Source organism: Anser anser, assembly GCF_964211835.1.
Source record: "Anser anser genome assembly, chromosome: 2".
Lineage (NCBI taxonomy): Eukaryota > Metazoa > Chordata > Aves > Anseriformes > Anatidae > Anser > Anser anser.
This window is the reverse complement of record NC_139721.1, coordinates 152,887,841-152,910,070: the sequence shown is the minus strand read 5'-3', so window position 1 is coordinate 152,910,070 and position 22,230 is coordinate 152,887,841. Positions and strand designations below refer to the sequence as shown.

General features: G+C 37.4%; 1 protein-coding gene across 4 annotated transcripts in view; it reads right to left on the bottom strand.

Annotated features, from left to right (window-relative positions):
• Positions 1-22,230, bottom strand: part of PTPRN2 (protein tyrosine phosphatase receptor type N2) — a 648,013-nt gene that overhangs the window by 446,256 nt on the left and 179,527 nt on the right. The window lies entirely within an intron of this gene.

Sequence of the window (22,230 nt, the reverse complement as noted above, 5' to 3'; positions counted from 1 at the left end):
AAAATCTTTCTGCCTATACCCCAAGTCCTCAGGCCCCAAATAAGACCAGATTAACTTTCCTGACAGATCCCCCCCCCCCCCCCTTTTTTTTCTTTTTTTCCTTTGGGGAAGGTTTGTGGAGGCAGACGGAAAAAACGCGTTAATGTGAAGGAGGGGGTCTGAAAGCAGATACAAGTTCAAAACAGAAAAAAAATAATAATTTTAATTATTTTTCAAACTACCTGTACCTCAGAAACCAGGAAAGCACTGAAATGCACAGCACATTCATTCCTCTGGAAGGAGCAAATACAACTGACAGCCACGCTAAAATATTTCATGAATAGGAAAGCTTCTAAAGGGCACCTGTATGCCTGGCTCCTCCTCAGTCGCTCCTCCTTTGCTCTCTACTCTCAGTTAGATGGCCAAGGCTGCAAATCTCAGAGCGAAATTTCTAATATAATCAATAAGATGCCACACAGCTGAATATTTGATGCTAGTTTATTATTCTCGTTGTGCTTCTGCAGGTTCAGTCTCCCCCTGCAAACTGCTTTCCTCCTTTTCTTCTGCAAGTCCCCTCCAGAGGCACCAACAATTCCAGCTCAAAAGCTGCATTACCTCTCATTTTATGAAATTTCTGCAAGGAATAACCTTTAACCCATACTTTGCCTCCTCCCCTTCCCTGCCAAAAGCTTTATTCATTCAATTCTTTTTCAACCTCAATTACTTCCCATTTAACAAATGGTTGGTACAGCCGCGAAGCACTACAGTAAGAACAAAGGTTGGTGCTCCATTGCAATCTCTTCAGGGTAGAATTAAAGGCAAATTCTCTATCAGAGAAAGCCACCTCTCCTCGATTTTTCTGTCAACGCGGTATTATTATACAGTTGTCTCTGAAAGGAAGGCTCTCAGGGTGTCATGAACTCTCAGAGAATTTCTAGTCTACAATGCCTCTCGGTAAAAAAGGGAATGCTCCAGAGAGAAAATAACCTTTGTGTAAGGAAAGGTTTGTTCTGCAATATTGTCTGAGCATTGGCTTTACAGGGAAGAAATGAATCTTTGCATTTGCATCACCAGAGCGTAGAAACTGGTCCAAAAGAATATCGCTGTGCACAGCTGAGCTACACTGCTTGCTTCCCTCCGACTGGGAGACGGGGAGGCTTGAGCAGGATTAGGCGGTTCATCCAATTCCTCTGCTACTGATATGTGTCCACAGCAGAACACACAACCTGAATTCATTAAATGGGAATCCTATTCAAGTTATATTCCTTAATTAAAAAAAGCCATGTCACTTATGACATCTCTTCTCTGATCCAATTTGGAGCTCAAGGGAAGAACACATTCCTAACTGCTCTCTCCTCTATTCTCAACCATTCTCTCATTTTTTTCCTCCCATTCTAAATACTTTAAATGCAGGCATAAATTCCTGCCTTTGGCTGGCATGTTTATAGAAACAATTCATGTCAGCAATGGGACAACACCCTCAGAGAGACAAATTAGTGATGATTCTCCAGGAGAATACTAAACTGTCTTGTCTAGAAAAAAATAAAGAGTGCCTATAGCACTCATATATTCATACATATATAAACATGCACACAAACACATTCTGGCACAGCAAAGAAAGAAGGACAAAAAAAAAAAAAAGAGAGAGAGAGAGAGAGATACTCTTAAAAAAAAAGGGAGGAAATGAGGAGGCAGATTCCAAGCTGTGTGAATTGTTAAATGCCCATTGAAATAAATGGAACTCTGATAATTAATTTCAGCTAAGGATCTGCCCCTGAGAAATGAAAAGTGCCTCTCAACCTGCTCACATCCTGTTTTCCTGAACGACTTTAATTACACAAAAAGTTAGTCTTTTTTGTTATTATTTCATACCATTTTATGTATTCCATTGGCCATTTTAAAGATTTCATTATTTTTTGTTTTGTTTTAAACTGGAATATCTTAATCTAAAGGAGGCTAGAGAAAAAGAAAGTTGAATACAAAAGAAAGGTGAAATGGTTAATGGAAGAAATTACTTAGAAGAAATACATAGAGAAAAAAAAGAACAGGAAAAAAAGTAAATTTTGCACTATTCAGATTCAGGTTCAAGCTCAACAAAAAGCATGATCAAAATGCATCCTCCCCTGAGAGTTACAGATTACTGAAGATAGTGGCACTTCATATGCTTTCCTTAATACTGTTTACAAATTACATCCTTCTGGGAGTTGAAGGAAAAAAAATGTACTTTAAAAGGCATGCATGTGGGTTATTAGCTAAAGATAATGGCCACAATTCCCCTATATCTGACAGATTATTTTTTCCTTGAAAGAAAGAAATTTTTCTTTTCCCTAAGAAAAATTATATCATATTTGATGTTCTGCAAATATTTTAATAATACATAAAGTCTCAGTTATAAAGGAAAACAACTCAGAAACAAATCATTAAAGTCTGTAATACTCAAAAATTTCAATTTAGCCTCCAGTTACTCCATGTCAGTGTATACTGCATGTCATACAGGCTACTACACGTACTTACGTGCCTAAAATATTCTTAGTGCCGAGAATCCCTTAGATATATCCCAAATGCTGAGATAATGTTATTTAATTCTCTGAAATAATAAACAATTAAAAAAACAAAACACTACTGCTGTCGTTCAGTTATACTTTAAAAATAGCTTGGTTAAGCAGGTGGTGAGCAGTGATTACCGCGATTGCTGTCACCAGTTGACTGCAGATTGTGCACACAGCAAATCTATGCCAAGATATCCAGTTATTTTTGTTACTCATCGTCTCTTCCTACTCATCAACTTTACCTAAATGGGTTTTTCAGCTGCAACATGCTGAGTTTTAAACTGTACACTCCTAAAGGCAGGGATTATTATTCTAAACTTGGCTACTACCTGTAGGACAGGCCTTAGACTGTGAACAGAATTTTCAGTTCCAAACTTTGGCAATGACTTAGCGCCATCTTCAGAGACAGACTTGACCCCATGAAGGTAAATATGAACAATGAAGGGTTAAGCCTTTTGTCTCCTGAAGACTTTTTTGACAATGTTAAAAGCTGAAAAAATGAAAGGAAACCAGGATTTGGTATGCCACTGAAAGAAGCAAGCTGCAGGTTGTAAAATTTTAGACTACCCATTTGTTAAATTACCATCTATTTGTAAAATTATTTCAAGTTTGAATGATATGAAAGATGAAGATAGACATAAATTCAGTATACTGCAGTTACCTACAGCATTTCACAGTTCATTTCCAGAATATTTTGGGTCTTGTACTCTATGGCTCTTTTGTATAAATGGTTTAGTACACCTGGCCAGCTCATCATGACAGTACTTCTTCAGTATGATGCAGGAGAAATCATAAGAGGCTTTTAAAAAGGGAAAAAAAGAAAAGGTTTTCAAAACCATTGTCAAAATGAGGGTCCAGAAATCAATTTGTAATTATCTGCCAACACAAATCTAAAGGCTTTTCTGTGATAAGGGTGGTAATACATAGGGCTGTAATGTGAATTATTTCAAAGAATAAAAGACTGATTGTCTTCATGACCTATATAGCTTTTAGTGAGCTTTAAAACAAAATTACATTTTATACTTCTCATGAATGGCTTTCTCCCCCCTTCTTCCCCCTTAAAAATGCAGGGTTTTTGTCCCATCTAGTAGGCTTTCAGCTTTAAATAGGACTCGGTTTCTTCCAATGTTGATACATTTCGTTCCACTGAAAGTAAAGGCTCCAGCTTTGCAAAAGAGCTGAAGCTTCCCCTGTACAAAGGCAACCCTTTCCAACTCGGTTAGAAGTAAACTACGAACCATATGATCACATTATTTTTACACAGCTCAACACTAGCATTAAAAAAAAAAAACACACAACAACAACAAAAAAAACTTTTCAGCATAGAAACATCATAAATAAAATAAATATTTTGTGAGATATAAAAATGTGAGAGAATAGTGTTCCAGAGGTTAAAATAAATTCAAATTATTATGAGGAAAACAATTACAGGGTTTAGTATTTGCAACTGATTGGGAAAAAAAAAAAAAAAAAGAGTATGAGGGCCATATGCAGATCTCAGTAATCACTTCAGCTCCTAAGCTGTGCACGCCTGATGCCAAGAAAGTGATTCTGGTTGTCCCTGCAGGTGACTGCAGGCTGGGATTTTGCTTGTTCAGTGGTACTGAATGTGCCCTGCAGCCTCACAGACCTGAACCCTTGGCAGTTTCTGCATGTGATCCCAGTTGCACTTTCTTATGCTAAGTTGCCTCCCCATGCTGTTACTTATGGCTATTGCCTGCTTGAAAATTGCTTTTGAAGGAGACAAGGTAGTTTCAGTGAACTATTATAATAAATATATATATATATAAAATATCTTTAATAAAGTAGAGAGTATATTTCTATAGAACCATTTAATTTTTGGAGATGTTTTTTGTTTTTGTTCTGTTGGCTTAGAATATTCTGAGATTCAGATTTAGCATTACTTCAGGTGCATTTGTCTGAAAGCTTTCTGTATCTTGGTAAGTAAGAGCTCCCTGGGATTAATATTTACATCCCACTCTTAGTAACAATAAGCCAGGATTTGATACTGAAGTGCCTGCTGTCATGCATGTTGGGATTACTTTGCACTAGCAGCTAGATCATACTTTGCAAACATGATGAATTTCTTTACTGTTCTAAGATCCATAAAAACATTCCCAAATTAACCTAATTATTCTGGATTTTTAGGACAACTGTTCTTGTGAAAAAAAAAAATCTCAATTGCCTTGGGTTTTTTTTAGCTGATCAACCAACTTTATATAATAACACTGTGGTGAAAAATAAGGAATGCTCTGTGCTTTGACTTCAGAAAAGATTAGACAAGTAGTTCTTTCCTTGTACGCAGTTCTAATCTTTAAAAAAAGGGTTTCCTAACCTATTTTAGTGAGATATTTCCTACCTGCATCTACTGATTCTTCTGAGATTGTTTTTGTAGTATCATATTCTTCCTGCTCATAACGCAACACATAATTTGGGCATTGACTCTGCATATTCATACACTACCTACCACTTTCAATGCTGTATCCAGAAGTCCTGCAAGAGGCCTTGTAAATAATAAATAAAAAAACACAGTGCCAACATATCCCTGCCAACTTTTCTGCAATTGGCAGACACTGCTCATTTAATAACTTTACTTTTCACTAGAGGGTAAACCTGTCCCCATAAGCCATATGTCTTTTTCTAACATTTGTTTCACTTGAACTTAATTTCTGAAGGGACAGTAAAGTACATAATGTCACAACAACTTGCTGATATATTTGCTAATGCTGCAAGGAAGGTTATCCAGTCTGTTCTCAAACTTCAAATGGCACCTATTGGGACAAAAAGGTTGAAAGGAAGCAAGTTGAAGATCAAAACTGTTTGGTTCCTTCTTATTTCCCAATTTGTGTTAGCTTTTATGTTCTAGAGAGTAAATTAATGGTGGGTTAGCAAGATGACGAAAGAACAAACAGGATGGTTCATCCAGTCTGATGCAAAGCTACCAAAGATTCTCTGACAAATTCTCTTCTGGGTTCTGACTCCTTCCAGTTGGCAGAAACCTCCCAGACAGCACATGTTAAGGAAAAAGGATGCAAAATCACTGTAGGAAATGCCCTGACAGCACTCAGCTAACACCCAGTCCTTTGGGAAATGTCATCACCTGACCACAATTAGGATCTAAGGCTACTCTGAACTACTCTATAGACAAAGGAAGACGTAAATACTCTGCTGGCATAAACATCCGGAAATGAAATTACCTTCAGCACTTTACTCTTCTCCCTGTTTTTCAACCTGAATACAGCTCCTGGCCTTTGAAACAGTCAAACGTGGCTTGAAGAGGCAATTCCACAAAACTTCCAAAACAAACTTTTGTAAGACAGAAATACAACTCACTGCACTGTTAATCAACTCTTATCTTTTAAGGGAAAAAATGCAAATGTAACATCATTAAAAAAAAAAGATAACTTTTAATGAAAACAAGAATTACTCATACTACTCCGCAGAGAATAAAAGATCTCTCTTTGGATTCCACTCTAATCTAGTTTCAGGGTAATTGTTAAAGTGTTTGAAATATCTTATCTCTCCCTCCCCAATATTTATATTCTTGACTTTGTTACTGTACAGATTGCCTTTACTTTGGTTGGTTGGATGTCGGTTCTGTCTAAGGCTGATAGGAAGAGGTTCAAGAGTGACCACAGGCCTGACAGTTTACTCGAATCCCAGTTAAATGAGCATTTCCCAAGAAACAACCTTCCCTCTCCTCCCCGACACCTTAGGCCCAGAATCTTATCACTGTTCCCACATCACAGGAAGTTTTATCGTCTTCTCCTCAGCCCATCTTGCAGGTTCCTTCCCACAGATCTGCAAGGTGTGACCTCAGACCCTGCTTTCTTCTCTGCACATGGCATGACTCTGCTCAAAAGAGCAGTCACTCCTGCTCTGATTCAGTGTTACAGCTTCTAGATCCTGTTTTGTTTCTCCATTTTCCTTATTGTCAGTGACTTTTCTGTGCTAAGCAGCTCAGATCTTCTCTTGCTAAACAGTGCTTATCCTGCAGAGTAAATTTTAATGACCTTTATGTAACTGCCTTGTTTGCACACACTGAAGGCTGTATACCAGAAGCACATATCACTATGAAATCCTGACTACAGTCTTGTTCGCTTCAATTACTTTTCTGAAGTTGTCACCCCTCTGTGCCTTTGAATAACCCTATATTTTTTTGTATTGTTTTCCTGGCTGCCTTGAACCAGGGAGATCAGGGGAACTGAACCTTACATATCCCAGCAAGAGACCTGTAAAAGTTTCTCAACTTACCAACAATTTCCTCCAAACAGTCACCTCAAGGCACAGAAGCTGTAATAAAGGCCATGTAACATATTTGAAAACACTTGTTCTTTTCTCTGGCTGTATCTGCCTCAGTAGGAAATGATCCCAACAATACAGAACAGAAAAGCCCAGTATGTCTTAAAATGTATCTTACAGTTTGGGGTCAAAGCTTTTTTGGCTTTCTTTTCCTTCACCGAGGTAATGGACAGTGTGTGGTAGCTCAGCATGCCCATCACTAACTTCTCCCCTCCAACTCTCCACTTCGCAGTAAGATCAAAGCAGAGGAACACAAAGGAGGGTTCTATCGGATGGATCATGGAGAAAGACCTATTTTTCATCCTCTTTGTATACAACAACCCTTCTGATTACTGGCATTATGTTCAGTTCCTCTTCTCTTTTTCTAAGTCTCCATGGTATTGATTGGTTCAATGGCAACAAAGAAGTTCGTTCAAAAAGGAAACAGGCAACAGAAGAAAACTGCTGATAATCAGAAGAGGAGCTGTAATAATTACAAATGTTTGAGTGAAACTCAAGCATGTAGCGGTACTTGAAGAAGTCCATTGATTCCAGAGTGATTGCAAAAAGGCAAATTGTCAAAACAACAGCTAGCTAGCCTCAGGTTCAGCAACATCTTCTGCACATTGACAGTACAAAGCAAGCCACCTTAGCCACGTAAATGGAAAACTCACAGTGATTCAGCCCACTGTAATCCTAATTCCTTCCACTGAACAATTCAAAAGCAGTGTTTCTCCAATTTCCATTTGCAGGTAAGAAGCTTTTTCCTTCTGCTTTTACTGAACCGAGTGGTGCCTTCTTTATTTCCGTCAGTCACAGTATTCCTGCCTGGCTCCCTGAAGTGGCCAACAGCACACAGTGATGGCTGAGAGAAGTTACAAGATCAGAGCTCGCCACGTGTTAAGTTGACTCACAGCATCCCTACAAAGGGCTATCCAGCAAGCAGTCATTCTCAAGGGTCCCATCTTCACTGTCATTCACCTTCTGTACTAAACCACGTACATTCACGCATCTATCTTTGCCAGCTTCGCCTAATGATTATTCAAAGCTTTACATTCTTCCTCCAACAATCCTAATAATATGTTTTGACAACTTGAACTCCATGACAATTATCCTTTAGGGAATCAAAAGAACATCCTATTATTAGCTGGCAGCATCACCTTGCAGGAAGTACAAAACCAGGGTTGTCATCAGGTGTGGTGTTTTTTTTTCCCTGGCACAGCTGATTGAGATCTCAAACTAGGACTAACAGGAGGGACACTGCTGGGCACTGAGCAGGTGTTAGTGACCTGGGCAGTGTGCCTGATAGCACCACTGAGTATCTGGGGGCTTTCGTAACATCGCTGTTATGACTTTTGCCATTATTTGTTATATTGCTTTCTTAAATTCAATCAATGGTAGAGGAGCGATCTCTCATGATGTGTTTGTACAATGCTTAACATGAGGAGTGTGTGTGGGGGGGTTCACTTCATGTAAAAAATAACACAGTTTATAGTAGAAGCTAAACCACTGATAGAAAAGAAGATATAGCTTCCTTCAACAGCTCGTATGTTTATTTCATTTTACTCTTTGCAAAGTTACGAGCATTATCTTAGTCATCTCAATAGAAAAAAAAAAAGATAAGACTGGCAAGAATGATTCTAAATTAATGTAGGATTTTAATCTTATTTAGTCCGGTTGTTCTTTCGACTTTCAAAAAACAATAAATTCACAACCGTATTTTTCATTCATGTAGCTGCATGAAAACTTTACATACTGAATAATGACAGTTGATTTTTCATTTTCTCATTTTCAATACCTTAAATTATGAAAAATTTACTTTGGAATTGGTGTTGTTTCAATTGGGTTTATGAAATCTTTTTACTGGTGAAAAATACCAATATAAGATGCTGTATTTCAGACAGATATCTGAATGTTGTCACAAGATGACTTTCCTGCTGCTAATCAAAGGCAGAGAGCAATCATAGTGGTTCACGGCAGTAGTTTAACTGTTGTCAAATACCGCCATGTGAGAGTAACTCTATGCAAATAATGGCAGAGACATGACCCGCACCCAGGTCACTGCAAATCTAATTGCGCTGCATCAAATTTACCAGAAAATCACAAGAGCAATCACCAGGTGATCAATGCCCATACTAATGACATCCCTAAGCCATACAGGACGTTATCTGTTTAGCACAATTTCCAGACAAAATAGTTTAACCAATATTAATGCAATTTAGAGTTTAATGCTCCCTCACACAAATGCTTTCTCTCCCCACTCCAACAATCAACAATCTCTTCTTTCCATCTCATTTGAAGCAGTGATTTTCTATCAAGAAGGAATAACACACCTGGGGTTATACCTCCTCAGCACTACTGGAGAATATTTCAGCTTTAGCCCTGTACGATGCCTAATGAGACAATTTCAGATATTGAGAAAAAAATCTTTTCCAAAGTAAAGCCTATGGCTTTGTTGTACTGCTGTTAGCTTTGAGTAGACAACAGTGACGATTCAAAAGGAGGCATAATTTGAATCTTATATTAGTTTAGAACTTTTCAGAAGAAGTGGCTCTGTTTAGAAAACATTCTGGAAAATATTTCACAGAAATCTGCTTTCCTACCCATTAGCCTAGAAAGAAAAGCTGTACAAAAAGCCCTGGGAGCTCCAACCTGCCAGCAGAGAGCCAGGCAATCCTGGCAATTCTTCAATCCACATGACTTGAAACTCTGAGAACTTCAAGTAGATAGTGCTTCTCAAACCTCTGGGAGTTCTAAAACAATTAGTTATATACAATTTGTTTAGGAATTATCAAAATTTACCTCCATACATCAATCCATATCTCCCAAGACAACTTGTCTTTCAAATGTTAGAATTTCTTACAGATGAGAAATACTGATTTATTTTTTGTCCTTTCCTTTTATTTTTCAGTTTAACTCTACATCTGTTGTTCTGCAATTTGTTCTGTCTCAGTACTGCTATTATGACACTCCTTGATTCATTTATTCCAAGTTACTATGGTTCATTTTGCCCACATTGCTCAAAATTTAGGAAAGCAGCTAAACATATTAATGGAATTGTAACAGCCTTTCCAGTGAATGACAATGCAAATGCACAGGATACTCCAATATGACAGTGGCACAATCCATTTCAGGAAAAATACTTTCAAAGTAGACTCAATTTTAAATAATGACCAAAGTGAAGCTTAAATCACTGTCAGACTCTTACTGTCTTTCTCTGGATTTCTTCCTTTCCTTCCCATGTGCCTAACCCTCAAAAAACTGTCTAAAAATATACATATAAATAAATTTTTAAAAAATCAGCAGGAAACAGAACCACACATATTCATTTCCATTACATAATAATTTCTATTCTGGGCCTTTCCCCTATCCGATTTCACAGGACTTCAGTTCCTTTTGGAATAATGTTTTCTAGGTTTGGGGCTCTAAAATTATTTTCATTTTCCTTTGTAAAAGGGATTTTAGTGCCTTAATTGGCATTTCAGGTGAAAGTCAAAATCCCACCTTTCCTTTTATATGTATACTTAGCTCTTTGGAATAGTACTAAAGCTGAAAAACTGAGGTCTGAAAACAGAAAGTAAGCCATAAAATAGTCCATCACACTATCTCGCATTGAAAGCGATTTGTTTTTGGATTTGATCTTACTAGTAATCTTTGAAAAAAACTGGCACTGAGCAGTTCTTTCATCTAACAATGTATGATCTTGCAGAAAAGTCTGTGGAATGTTTCAAAGAACTTGTTTAGATATATTTACTTTATTGCCCTGCCCATGGGAGAAGAGAGCCTTTTTTCCTGCCACAGATTTCTATAATTCAGTACAAGGCATTGAGGCTCCCTGCTGCAAAATGAAAAGCTGCTTCTGAAGGAAGATGGCGTTCTTTGTTCTGGCTGGAGTTACCCAAGGTCTTACTCAATTCCAGTCATCTGAATTGGCCATGACTTCTCAGCAGAGGAAATAAATGAGTATTGATGTCTATTTTTGAATTAAGACTGTAAAATACTGCAATTTTCTATGTGTTCATGCAGTTAAAGATGCTATCATGCATGCATTTAGATACACGTGGCTGTAGAAGTAAAATTTGAACTTGACATTCATATTGGCATTGCCAGATTACTTGCACAGCTGTTGAATGAATGCAATGTTTTGCCTCTAATGCGATGTTCATTTGTTACTTCTTGTGAAGTCAATTGGTTTTCACACAGTACTTTTTTTTCTTAAAATGTATTTATAAATAGCTGTATATTGTACAATCATTTGTCTGAGAGTACCTTGACAAAATTCACTTGCGTCCCTTAAGGCAGATTAGATGAACTACCATTTAATGGTATTGATGATGGATGTAGTAAACAGCTTTAGGCCTGGGAATATAATCTATGACTCCTAGAACCTGCTAGTGTAGCAAGAAGCTCATTTGCAGCATTCAGAAAGCACTAACTATCAGTCTATGCCATGTAAATGGGAAGAAAGAGGTTGCGTTTTGGGATGCAGAACGTTCTGTGAAAAGTAAAAGGGCTATGCCTCTAACACAGCCTCTCCCTGGTGAGCACTTCAGATCCACTATGGCAGTGCAAAGGCTTGGACCAATTATCTAGTAATAACATTATACTCCTCGGAGATCTGGGCAGAAGAACACAGAGGAGTGGCAAAACTTCTTTTTCATCACTCTTTAAAAAAAATTAAAAAAAATCTTTATCTTTTCTTCACAGTTTAATTCCTCCCAAATCTACTAGGTGAAAATCCTCCTTGTGCGCAGGGTGATATAAAACTAATTTATCACTCATTTCCCATTTAAAGGGCATTCATGGGAAAGCGCTCAATGCCAGTACTTATTTATTAATACATGGGGGTGGCAAAGTAGGGGAGCCTTGAATTATCTGCTAACCAGAGATGTAGGAGGAGGATTATGTGCTTCACCCAAAATACAAAAGCATTGATTCACTAATTTGGAGAACATTGAATTCAACCGTTCATCATTTAGTCTTGGGCCTGTTCATGCTCTGGCTTCTCTACTGAGACCAGATGTAAAGGCAGAAATTTTGATAGACATATTTTTTTTGTAAATTAGACAGTCCATACGTAACTGGATCACAAATCTTAAAGCCTAGAAAACTTGTAGCAAATAAAAGGAAAAGAAAGCTCTTACATGTAAACTCACTATCACACCAAACAAGATAATCCCCCAGGGAGAAGGACCAGACAAATGATGCTTATGCATTATAAATATATGAAGATATTGGCCTTGTGCAGGTTCCCTGCACACAGACTAAATGTTACCACAAGTGGTAAGATTCACGTGCTAAGTTATCTATAAAATCAAAATCTTTCCTTTCTGAAAGAAGAAAAGCATCAAACTTGGGAAGCTTTCTAGTTTGTAAGCTATTTCAATGAAGGAGGTCCACCCACACAGGACTTGTCCAGAAATCTACTTAAGCAATAATGCACAACCTACTCTATTTGTAATAATGAATGTGATGAAATCACTAAAATTAACTACAACTTAAGTAAATATAATAAATAGAGTAAGCACAAAGCTGAAACCTGAAATATCTGACACACCCACCTTAACATAAGGCTTGGGTATTTGTAATGGTAAAAAGAGTAAGATTCTAAAACTGACCATAAAGAGTATATCTACACAGCAAATGGATGAACATAAAGAGCTACTTAGCTGGAACTGACAAAGCTATAATGTGTACAAAACAAAGCACTGTACAGCTTAGTACGGCTAATTAACCCAGGAAGAGCACTGTGCTGACACGGTTATATTGAATGCTATCCAAGCTATCTTGTTCAGTGCTAACCAGGATTCAAAGACATAAAAGCATAATCTGCATCTCTAACAAAGACAAATACACCTTGGAAATTTTTACTAATTATTTTAACATTACAATCTCTACCTGGCTTCACTCACTGGAAGTGGATGAGCATTCTAAAGGCTGAACCTGGGGACCTATTAATAAAAATATTTGTGTATTCATCTCTGGGGCATTATGGTGAAGGAAAATCATGAACCAGATGTAAGAGAAGAAAAGAGACTTGATTCAGTGTTCTGAGTGCTGTTTATGCTTACAGGTTATTTACAGTTTAGAGCAAGCATCATCAGAGGGCACAGGATTTTTTTCATTCATACACTAAGCTCACTTCTTCCAAAATGAGGAAAACCAGAAGGGAAAAGAAATAGAACAAAAATCCGAACTATGCCTTTTTCCAGTAGCAGCAACAATAAAGGGAAAGTAAATCAGAATACTCTTAATGACATTTACTTTATTTACCTAATTGTGTTATTTTATTTGTTATTTATGCTATTACTTTATTTCTTACACTGCTGTTTCTACTTGCGAAAGCATGGTTTGATCTCTGACCTACTGTAAATAGAGGCCATCATCCAGGTCACTTTTCCATCAAGTCCCCAGGTGTAAGCCAGCACCCTAAGCTGCTTTGAGCAGGATAACCATGAGTAAGTGTAAGCGCAGAACTCACCCCATAAACATCATAGCCCCATTGCCCATTGCAGTCACAGGGAGATCTCATACAGCCCGTCTGCTTCTCACCTTCCCAGTCACTGCTCCAGCTGAGCCTGCCTCGACCTGAGGTGTGATAGAAAGGGGGCCAGGAGCCTTCCAGCTCTCAGTTTCAGTTAATCACCCATCCCTTCCTTAGTTAGCAGCAGAGTATGACACTTTCTTTTTCATTTATCTCTGGCTCCATATAACCAGCACCATTCCTGGCTCTGGAAGCATATGAGCTTTGCTAGAATTGCAACTCAATTTTGTTGTAAAAGCAACCTGATGCCAATGAGGCCTTGGGAAGAGCCTTTGTTCATTAACTCCTGTAGCAATTATAACTACTTTGTAGAGCTACATGATTACCTCTTTGCCTGCAGTAACGAGGTTAGTGCCCTTGGTGCCGAATCCCTGGGCCCCATCTCAACCAACAGCTGACGTGCCTGGAAAACGCAGGCATCTTTCCTTACACACGAGAAGGGTTTTGTTCTTTGTTTAATATTTGATTTCTGTAGCAGAGTACAGAAGAACTTTTAAAAGCAAAATCCAGGTTGGGAGTTTCCTCTAGCAACCATTGCCATTGTGTCAATTTTATTCCTAAAAAAAAATAACAACTCCATATCCAAAATAAAATTCATTATTATATTAAAAAAATTTCCAGACGTACAAATCTTTTCCAGGCAGTCCAGGAGCCCTTATAGTTTTCAGCACAGATAGATTTTTTTTTTCAAAGTAGCATAATGTTCTTTACCATTCACCTCTTACAATGACAGGTCATTTTGAACGCTTGCCCATCCCTGCCTGTATCTGATGCTCTTGACACCAGACACATTTTAACAGAATTTCTAAAAGGGCTCTTTGAAAGAAAGGGTAACCTGACAGGAAGAAAATGTTAGTAAAAATCTTTCAAAGTACTTTCCATGTGAAAATCTGTTGTGTAGTCACACTAAATCTACGCATATTGTTACTGCTTCTGGTATTAAAAAAAAAAAAAAGAGAGAGAGAGAGAAATCACTTGGGGAGGGAAAGTTTACAGAAGCCCCAAAGATAATATAACATTTATCTAAGAAAGTAATCACATACTCTGTTATTAAATGCATAAATGCGTTACTGCACATCATGGAAAATAGTTTGCAGTGAAAATATTTTGAAATAAAAAATATGCTACTTAGTTTCATTTCATATAAATTTTAGTGTTAAGAAAATGAAGGGAATAAAGCAATTTCTACAGGATAATGGGGGAATGAAAAATAAGCTGTTAGCTGGACTTTCAAAATATTGCCAAATCAAATAATAAAATAATTTTTATTATGGCTACCAACAACTTTTAGCATGAAAGCACTGGAAAAATAGAGCTTTTTTTTTTTCCAACTGATATTAATATGTTGCCCTATGTGGGCTGGAATACAGCGCCTGTCTGATAGCATAAAGCAAAACTGAACAGCTGATGAGGACAACGATTAAATAAGTATAATGGATTTTATACGGGTGTGGGAGGAATTTAGGAAAGAAAATTGTCCAAATTAAGTTTGTGTCAGTCACTGAAATTTATATTCTTCTTCTTGCAAAAAGTGTCTATCATCTTTAAAATCCAGAGGGGATCAAGGCGTTGTATTCCTCAGTGGTATCTACACTTCTCTTTACAGCCATGCTGCATTATTGGTTTAATGTTTAAGCAGATACAGAAAGAAGAGAAAAGATTAAATGGAACAACACCATAACAACTGCTTTGTACAGCATCTTCAGTTTAGCACTGGTGGTCTCCTATTCAAAAACTGACTGAACTCAGCTTCAATAATTAACTCTTACATTTTTATCGGTCCGACATATATTAGGTCTGAATTATATCAAAACTGCAATCCACAAAAACAAATATATAGCCTTTTCCATATTGAAAATATAACCCAATGCTGTTGAATCTCTTCCTACTGGTGCAGGTAATTTTTAACATCCATACTGTTTGGGGATTTCTGTTTTTCCCCCCTTTAAGAAATTATGACACTTTTTGGCTTTGACATATTGCTCAATACTTAACAAGAATCTCACCAGAAAATAAATCCATAGTTGTTTTCATGACAGCAAATTACATGCCAAAGTGTGACATTTAAATGCTGAATTTTAATGGCTTGTCAGCAGAAGTGAAATGCATTTAAAAAAATTAATATGTGAGAGAACAATGTGTCTGTCTATAAAATAATTCTGTTCATAGTAGACATGAATGGTAAATACAGTGTCAAATGTATTCTATTTCTCAAAGCACATCTTCATTTGGTAAGAAAGGAGCTATATGAAGAGGGGTTAAATTCTGCTCTTCTGCTGGCACAGTGGATCTCTGCTGGTCGGGAAGCTCCTACCAATTCCCATTTCCAAGAGGTTGCCAATGTGCAGGACAATTTTAGCAGATGCAAGAAAAGGCTAATTTGGGGAGAGGGAGATGGTCCTCCACCACTTGCCAGCACTGTTATAACTGCCACATGCCTGCAACCTACCCATTTCCTTGTATGTAGTCCTGAATTTGATTTTCAGAGAGCAAATAAAAGAGAGAATCAACCAAAAAAATACTCTAATTACATTGAGTCACATGCAAGCATTTCCTCCCTACTGTTTATCTTAAACATTTCCATCAATGCATTTTCTGCTTGCTACCAGTAAACACTCATGTTATGCAAAATGTTTCTATTTAAGCTAAAAATACCAGTAAGGAGAATTCTCTTTTCCTCCTGCAATTATAATGATATAAATAACAATTCTGTTTCAGTGCTCTTGCTTACATATAAGGTCCCTTAGGATCCTTGGATTATTTAATAGTGGTGTATGAAGGAGGTGTGACAGGTGGTACCAACATATTCACAGGCTAATAAATATCCTCAGATTAAGCAAAATCTACAACACTGTGAAGAATTAGGTTCTTGACAATGTGTGGGAATGTGAGAAAACAGAAAGTTAACTGCAGAAAAATGCAAATTTGTATACATGGGACAGAATAATCTATGGCTATATGCTGCTGGGAACCAACTTAATTCTGTTCTGCTAGGGCAGAAAAATAAATGAAAATCTTCTCCATGTGCAACTGTGGACAGTGAAAAAATGCTGAGAAACACAGGAAGGCTGCTACTATTACTAAAACATTAAAATTTCTGAATTCCTTCCCTCACTAAAATACTCTGAGCAATTTTGTACTGCTTATCTTAAAGGAAGAAATGGCTCAAAATCAGACAGTGAGAATGATTAAAAAAATATAGAATCCATGTTTAGAGATGAAGATTGGAATGGTTCTTCTTAGCTTGGTGGACAGAAGGGAAGTAAAAGGAAATGTTATAAAAGGGTACCAATTATAAAGGGGAAGCAAACTCTCAGAATTCAAGAATATGATCATACATTTAACAGCATATTTAATAAGTTATTTTTCAAGTAAGAATAAAGACTTATTCCTTCAGACACGTCCCACCTCCACAGAAATACCTTTCAGTTTTCTCTGCTGCCTTCTGAAGTTCTGCCCCATTCTCCTTATGTCAGCAGAGTTCCTATCCCAGTATCTCTATTTCTCAATGTCAGCAGAGTTCCTATCCCAGTATCTCTATTTCTCACCTTTATTTACTTCTCTCACCACTTTAAAATGTTCGCTCTTTTCCAGGTGTCTCTCTGATTTTTGTGGGTGGTTTAAACACCTGTGTATCACCGAGCCAAACACATCACCCAAATCACTGACAGCTCCTGTAGCCTCTCCCACAGTAAAGGTATTTATTTAGGAATCTCTCCATTATCCAGCCACCAATTTCCACAAAGCTCACAGACATTGAATACATTTGAGATTTTGCCTTCCTGACAAATTGGTTAAATTCGAAACCTTATTGAAGGACAAAAAAATTACGGAAGGACTGAGCTGAACTGATTCAATGGGCAGGCAGTACCCATCCTTGGAAGAGATTAAAAAAGCAAAATCACGCCATGCAAATAATTGAGAGGGAGTCATATGTGACATCGTGGAGGTCCTAGTAGGACAGCAAAAGTTAGGCATTTGTATGAGCAAATATAAAGATATACAAAGTCACATCAGGCAGGAGAAATAAATTTCCTTTGAAATTCAGGAGAGAGCTACCCCACAGCACAGTTCCACTGCTAGTTAACACAGGAGGGAAACGGGTCCAAATTACAGAGCCATAGAATCTCCAATATCTCTTCATATATCTTGTTCTGGCACAGACAGCAATATGATACTAACTTACACAAACCAATATGGAATAGGAATTTTTTCCCCTTCCTAGACAACCAAAATGCACATATTTACTTGGATCAGTACATTTCTCTGATCCATCTGCAATTTTCATTATTCCATGTACAGATTATTTTTTCCCAAAAACTTACACACAGAGCCATTCTTTCTCCCCTAGAAAGCTTTATGTGACTTGTAAAAGACTGTCAACATCAGAGGCTAAAATCTCTCACCCAGAGAACAAGTAGGACACAGAAAAAGGCAAAGCATAACTCTTTAAATGCCTTGACAACATGCCCCCACCCAGGAGTACATCAGTTCAGCTGCTATGCCTGTTCAATGCCTGCCCTTTATACTTTAGAAAAGGGCTGACAGGTCAGAAACTTGACCATTTTTTTTTCCCAAGAATATCAGCTATTACAGAAATCATATTACCTCTTCCTCCAAAGTACACATCACTCAAGCTGATATTAAGTTAACTTTAACTTCTTTCACATTGCCCAAACCATATGACAGTAAGTGACTTCATACCACCTGCAGTAAAGCTCAGCTGGTTAGTCCAGAGAAGAAAGACTTGCATTTTTATCATCGTCACTCTCAAATATTTGTTCTTCTGATAGATGTTATCCTGACGCTCACCCTTACGATGATAATAACTTTCATTTAGTTAGTTTCAAGTTACATTTTAAACAAGACTGGGCACTAAGTTGTCTTACTCTTCATATTTTATCTTTGATATTTGTGGATGAGACACTAAAGCTTTTTCTTTAGAAGACAACGTAACTCCCTGTCTCTCTTCATGACTACAGGCTTCAGTTCTACTTCTGGCCTTGAAAAGCCAGCTAAAAAAAGGTGGCACTAAGATCACATCTATTGCATGGCAATGAAATGAAATGCCTTTAATCAGTCAAGCTTCTTTAGACTAGATGAAATTAGATTTAGATTAGATCTAGGCTTTGCAGTTAAAAATATTTTAGTGTGTCAGTCAAGCCTCAGCCAATTAGCAACATATAAACTTCATTTTTAAAAATATGTACAAGCATGTTATGAAATTAGACAAACCAAAGCTGTTCTTTATAGTGCCAGTTTTCTAACTACAAAAGGAGACTTTTAAAATCATTCTGAATATCTCTATAATGAATTTTTAGGAATACTCAGACTGGAGACCGTGTTCTGCAAATCATATATATTTATACACAAGTGACTGGTAAAGCCTGTTATTTTAAAAGTACAACTATTGGGCAGAAGTGTTGAAAGCGACACTGCCTAATTAAGCAGCAGTGACCTGAAAGAAATGTCTTCACTGCCACTTCAGCCTCAAACATTTAGAGAACCTCCTGTTGAACGGTAGCATAAATACAGGCAGCTCCGCTGCGAGGATGAAGGGTTGTCAACAGAGTGACATTAGCATGCACTTTTGATTTTCTACAACTAAATATTATTAGACACTTAGTTTAATAAAGTGAAACAATTTTACTGTCATAAGTGCTAATATCAAGATATCGAATGAACAGAATCCATAACAGAACAGTAATGAGGCTGCAGTATTGAATTTTCACTATTAAAATCCCCAGCTAGGTTTTCAGTTTTCTCCCAGACTTTCAACTGAAGGAAAAATATGTCATAATACACAGGAATAACCTCCTGATTTCATTTCACCCATTATTTTGAAGGTACAGAAACAACCAAACCGGAAAAAAAATCCCTTTGTATGTATCAGACTTGAGGTATCTAATATTCTTGCCTAAAGCTGTAAGTTCAAGTCTTGATAGAGTGAATTGTTTGTGCAAAGACATATTACCCTTTCCTCAACTCCACAGGGCTCTTGCTGTAGCAAAATTACTGCCTATATACTGACCAATATTGTTTCAGAGCTTTCTTAAGCTGCGCCGGTGGTCTTCAAGTGCTGATGGGCTGTCTCTTAACTTACAGGTTCTCCAGAAGCTCTCTGTATGTATTCTGTACTGTATTAACCCCAATAAAGTCCATAAGAAGAGCATCTAAGCACTATGATAATATTGTAGATTGTGGGTAAATGAATCACGATTCTATGTTTCAGAATTTATTTATTTAAATTTGGGCTCACAGTTTAAAAAAAAAAGGGGGGGGGGGGGGGAGATCTGGCTAACCTGCATGTAACTGCTTCACTTTTCACAACTGTGTTCACCACAGAAAGGGAAGTACTACAAAGATATAGATACTGAATAAGCAATTATCCTTAATTTTATCCTTCATGACCAAAGGGACTAAAAAAATCCTGTTCTTAGGAGCAAGCCAACCTCAGCCTAATTCAGTAAGATCAAATCATTTATTACCTTCTTGAACTCGGAGACCACATATTTGAAGGCAGGCAGATTTTTAAGTATTTTTCCACTTTTTTTCTAAACTGTTTTTTTAAACAGCCTTTCCTTTATTCTTTCTTTTTATATTTAACACAGAAAAAGACTACTTTGTTGCATGCAGGGAAAGAAAATGCCCTTACTATAACAATCAATATAATTACCCTGTTATCCTACATTTTGATATTTACATTCCTCTCCAGAATTAGTTTCCGTAACCTTTGCTACTGTAGCAACAGCCCTTACACCAAAGTGGAAGCAAGAGACCATATTTATTTATTTTAAAATCAGATCTGTGTCCCCAGTTGCTGAAACTGAAGAGCAGAGTAACTGTTTTTCATCGCATTTTGGAAGATATTTTGACCTGCATGTTATTGCCAATACTGTGAGTGTCAGCGCACAAGTGACAAAAATAGCAGCAATATCTTTTTATTGATACTGCATTCATTTTATCCCCCTGTGTTGAATTTATAGCTTTCCCTAGAGAACTGATACCATATTCACATACCCATCATTACAGCTGTATGAGCACCACTCTTTAGAGCCTGTATCAACCACACCATATGTTGTCCTGAAAAGCAGATAGCACAAACAGGTCATCTCACCCTTTAACCTGGAGAATTGGAGTTTAATTCTGAACACAGGCTGCATCTCCTTTGTTTTCAGTTGTGTCAAATTACAAAAGAGGCTATAAATATTCAGAAACTATCACAGTTACCTACTCTGCGTTTTCATTTCCCCTACTACCCCACACTTCTTCTGATATTGATCCTTTTAACAATACAGAGAGATTTTACTTCTGTCTCTCCTATAGCTTCTGATCCAACAGCAGTGCCCATCTCCCAGCAAGTGCCATGTCACTTGTAAATGCCTTTTTAAAGACATTTCTGCCTTTTTAAAGTCATTTATAATGCCCAAGGCAAACAGCTGTCAAAGCAGCTTTCCCCACCTCTGTCCCATTGTGTTAAAATCAGCTTGGTGGGAACGGAAGGCTTAGACTTCACATAATCCCAGCAAGCACAAAACAAAAAGATGAACTCAAAGAACACTGAAGGGTTTAGATCCCTGTGCCACTACTGATTTCCTGTATAATCTCAGCTAATCACTACGGTCCATGTCCAAAAAACATATTTAAGCATCTTATACAGGTGGGAGACTTGCCACTGAAATCAATGTAAATATAAACATTTACATATCTCTGTGAACCTGATCCTTTAGTCCTCCCCTGTCCCACCTGTTAAATTAGGATAACGTTAATTCTTCATCTGCCAGAGTGAGAACAGAAATACTGAAAATTAAAAGGTGCTTGGATTTCACTGTAACAGAAAAATAAATAAATAGATAAATAAATAAATAAATGTTAAATGGGATAAAGCTTTAAAACTTTGGCAGGGCAGAGAAACATAGATGGACTCAGTGATGTATTAGTCTCCAGTGTAAACCTTCTGAGACACAAAGGAAAGATTCTAGCTTCAATACTGCCTTTATCCGATTGCTGCCTTTTCTGGATATGCTGCCGCAGAGGCAGGCAGTATATGATACAGCAGATGATGAATCTTTTAAGTCTTTGACAGTTATGATTTTTACACAAGTTGTAACATTAAGTCAACCACTCTGTTTCATGTTTATGCTGCCTCATTTGGATGCCTGCTTCTTCAGCAGGAACACAGAAACAAAATAATCAAACCAGTTATTTGTCCAGCATGCTGGCATAGTGTTTTTAGGGGTGCTGGAACATTTTTTGAGGTCCATCAGAACATGGGAATGGTTTTAACACTCCTTCTGAGCCCAGAGATACTCAGGCATCTTCCATTATGATGTTTATGGTCTCCTGTGGACAGCAGTCTAGTGAATTGAAGTCACTTCCTCCAACATTCTCTTTGAAGAGTTGGTATGACACCAGTGAGCTCAACATCTTCAAGAACTCACAGGGCAAAAAACTGATAAACATAGTTTCTGAAGAGCACCTGTTAAAATTTATGTTTGCATACCTCTGCATGTAGCCAGCTTCTACAGAGTTAGTGGCTAACCCAACAGGAACTTAAAAAGACATCTTGTCCAAAATACTAATCCATAGCAATGACTGCAACAGAATACAGGTAAGGAAGACACGGCAACCCCAGATTCAGGTAGACTGCTCTGGGGCAGCTTCTAAAGTACAGTGGGACACTTTTTTTTCTGGCAGGATCATAACACTGCTTTTCTGCGAACCTTAAATTTCAAACAAAATTCTCGCTAAGCAGCAGCCTTGACACTGACTCCATACAGAAAGAAAAAAAAAAAAAAGAGAGAGAGAAAAATAAAAAGGTGGTTTTTTGTTCGTTTGTTTGTTGGGGTTTTCTGTTTGAGTAATGAAAATTCACTA